Here is a 4,144-nt window from a genome sequence, read left to right as displayed (position 1 = left end):
GACCTCCCTGGGGGTGGGGAGCTGAGGTCATCCCATGGTATAGTCTCTCCAGGACCCCAGAATGGGACTGTGATCTTTGCCAACCAAATCCATAGTTCAGAAGCCAAGGCCAGCTTGAGGGCAGGTGTAGCTTTAGAACTTCTTCTTCTTTTTTTTTAATGTTTATTTTTTAGTTGTAGTTGGACACAGCTTATTTATTTTTATGTGGTGCTGAGGCTCGAACCCAGGGTCTCGCACGTACCACTGAGCGCTTTACCACTGAGCCACAACCCCAGCCACCCCAGCCACCCCCTCCCCCCAACCCCCTTCAGAACTTCTTACTCAGGGAATTTGCGGGCTGATCTTGAAGCCCTCTTTGCAGAACAAACATATAGACTGTATTTGGAATAAAAAGTAATAAAGTAGTAAAAATAAAAAGTAATACAATTCCATGGCAGTTGGGGCACGTGGACAGGGATTTGCTTACTGGTTCTGCTATGTACCATGTGACTGGGGCAGGCACAGACCTTGTGAGCCTCAGTTTCTCCATCAATAAAATGGGAACCATAATAATATGAGGGGATTCTGAGAGCATGGTTCAACGCTTTGGAGTTGGACCTGCACATAGCCCTATATATAGCACGAAGGGACAAGAGCTATTTCTTTGAGATTTGAAGGAGTCCTAAAGGGGGTTGAGTCCTTGGCATTACTGTGGCCTGAGTATTGGAAGAGAGCATTGGTCTTGCCCCTGCCCAGTCTACAGCACCCACCAGGCTCTGGGTCCATGCCAGTCCCCTGAAACTCTCTTCATTGCTTTGATGATGGAAACCCTAGCCAGCAACCCTGAGGGTTGGAGTACAGGACAGAGGACTCTCCCAGGCTATGCCCTTGGCAAGTGGCTGCACAGAACTGGAGTGTGAACCAGGGCTTCTACCTCTGGGGCCCACAGTTTAAATTGCATCGAAATGGGAGATATTGATGTCCCCAGGAAACGGAGGCCAGAGTGGCAAACACATTTCCCCAAGGTCACAGAGCTGGTGACCTTGGGGTCAGAACAGAACTCTGCCCTGCAGCCCATTGGACTCTGCAGCTGGGTCTCACCCACCCATCCACCCATCCCCTCCCTGCCTTTCTCTGTCTTCTGGGCTATTCTATAGGCAGTGGAGGTGGCCCCACCCCCTCATTCTCCTCTCCCAGATGGCTCTCCAGGCTTCCTGCCCCTCCCTTACCCGCAACATCCACCTCAGCTCCCTGAGTCTATTTTCCATTTGAGAAAACTAGAGTGGAGCTCACAGGCCTAGAAGGTTCCCCTGGGGGAGAAGGGATCAGTGCAGCCCATCCATCCCTCCAGGCCAGCAGGAATATCTAGTCCCCTGCTTGCTATGGCCAAATCAAACCCCTATTCCTGGATCTTGGCCTGGCTAATATGCTGGCACAAGATCAATGTTTTCAGTCCAGTCATCACATCTTGAGCAGCTCCAGAGGCCAATGGCTGGTGTCCAGTTCAGCTGAACAGGGTTGGTGACTATGTTCCTCCTCCACTCTGGAATTTGTTTTCAGAAGCATTGTGGGTTTGAGTCTCACTCTGGATCCCTGCAGGTGCCACTGCCATCTGTGGGCAGAGCCTAGGGACTCTGTGAGTCCCAGTGTCTGGAGCACCCTGTTCCTCCCTGATGCAACTAGCTTGGGCTGGGCTCAGGTGATAACAGATTAGCAGCAGTGGGATATGTCCATTGCTCTCTGTGCCCAGCCTGTGCCAGGAGGTGGGTTCCAGAAGCCTTGCTCAACCGTCACTCTAAACAGATGGGCACCTGAGATTCAGCCTGCACCACACCCTGAGGGGCAGAAAGGGTACACACTGGGGGCTCGGCTGGCACCCTGGAACCTGGATTTCAGAAATGACAAGAGTGGTTATGCACAGAGGTTTGCACAAGTGGCTGGTGGAGGTGGAGCTGGATGATAGAGCACTTGCCTACATGTGTGAGGCCCTGGGTTTGATCCTTGGCACCACAGGGGGGGAAAGACACACACACACACACACACACACACACACACACACATATATATATATATATATATATTTTTTTTTTTCAGTTTGATTTCTTATTTTACAGTGGTTAAGGTCAAACCCAAGGCTCAACCGCTAGGGAAATCCTCTATCATTGAAGCAGTATCCCCAGCGCTGGGTGATCAATTATATAAGCCTTTTTTTTTTTCTGTGCTAGGGATTGAACCCAAGTGTGCTCTGCCACTGAGCTACATCCTAAGCTCTATTTTTTTGGTGGGGGGCAGGGATGGGTGGGTACTGGGGATTGAACTTTGGGGCACTCAGCCACTAGCCCCATCCCCAGCCCTATTTTGTATTTTATTTAGAGACAGGGTCTCACTGAGTTGTTTAGCCCCTCGCTTTTCCTGATGCTGGCTTTGAACTCATGGTTCTCCTGCCTCAGCCTCCTGAGCTGCTGGAATTACAGGCATGCACCACCAAGCCTGGCCCGATGTGAGTTTTATATTGCTATTTACAACAAAAATACAGCTAATTCAAGGAAAAAAGAAAATATGCATAACTAAGTTTAAACTAAAAGATGGAAAACATTATCAGTGGGAAAACAAACCCACTGATAATGTTTTATCCATAAACAACCATGGTGGATGGTTTGGTCATACATAGACCCACATGTATGGATATATTTTCTGTAGATAATTTTTACATATACTTTGTATATACTTTCATGGCAATATGTATACATATTTGTACACATGCTTCTGCATGTATGTGTGTGTGTGTGTGTTTGTGTATATGTGTGTGTTTTCCATTGAAAGACTGTATCATAATTTCTTTAACCATTTCCTAGAAGAAAACATTTAAATTGTTGCTAAGTCTTGCCATCCAGGGTGATCCAGCTCACCTGAATGCAGCTTCTCAATCTGTAACTATTCCTTCTTTCCTTTCCAGGTGGTGGGGACCAAGTCCAAGGCTTCCCCATGCTAGGCAAGTATTCTACCACTGGACTATGCCCCAGCACAAACAGTTTCTTTCTTTCTTTTATATATATATATATATATATATATATATATATATATTTTTTTTTTTTTTTTTTTCAGTTGTAGATGGACACAATATCTTTCTTTTTCTTTTTCTTTTTTTTTTTTTAATGTGGTGCTGGGGAATGAACCAGGGCCTCATGGGTGTGAGGCAAGTGCTCTCTCTACCACTGAGCTACAACCCCATCCCCAAAATTTCTTTCTTGTTATTCATTAATTATTTTGGTGCTGAGCTTGAACCTGAGGGCCATTTATGTTAAGCATACCCACAGCCCTGTTACTTTTTAATAATTACTGTGAACTAGCATTAATAAATAATCTATTCTTAAAAGTTATTTTCTCCCCTGCCCCACACTTTGCTGAGGAACTAAATGTTAACAATTTAACATACATAACCACCCACTTTCTCCATTCTCATGCAGTCATTTCAAGCATACTCTGTACCCTGCATACAGGGGAGTTGACTTTGTAGTATAAAAATACAATTGTTTATTGTGTGGTTCCCTGACTTATTTTTCCAAATGCTTAAATATTGGCAACTGTGATTGGTATCCCTTTTACTTCCTCTCTGCTACATGTTGTTTTAGTACAGCGGGGTTCCCCTACTAAAGGCCACTTTCCTATGGGGTGGCTACAGTTCCCTCTAGATTCCCCACGAGCTGCCTACCTGTCTTAGTCTGTTTGATGTTGCTATAACAAAATACCTGAGACTGGATACTTTATGCAGAATAAAGATTTATTCATCCTGTGGCTCTGCAGGCTGGGAGGTTCAAAGTTTGATTCCCTGCAGAGTCCTGAGGTGACTCTGGGCATGATGTGGTCAGAGGGTTACTCTTGAGAGCCACAGTTTAGTCAGAATGATGCCTGGCATTTTTGCCAGAGGGAATGGTTGAAAGGTGACCCTGATCCGGGATTAGGGAGGATCCTGCTGGGATTAAGGCGGATCCTGCTGCCCTAATCCCACTACTTTGGAGTTCCCATTGAGTTCTCTCAGGGTTCCTCGCTGAGCCGGTGGAGGGAGTGTGTTCCTGGGAAGTGGGTGTAGAGTGCTGGTGAGAGTTCGGGAATAAAGGTTGCTGTTTGAAACTACAAGGTGGTGTGGCGGCTTGGTTATTTTGTG

The sequence above is a fragment of the Marmota monax genome, unplaced genomic scaffold (assembly GCF_021218885.2).
Source record: "Marmota monax isolate L192 unplaced genomic scaffold, Marmota_monax_Labrador192_F-V1.1 WCK01_AAM20220418_F8-fsc00092, whole genome shotgun sequence".
Taxonomy (NCBI): domain Eukaryota; kingdom Metazoa; phylum Chordata; class Mammalia; order Rodentia; family Sciuridae; genus Marmota; species Marmota monax.
Note: the sequence above shows the minus strand (reverse complement) of the source record.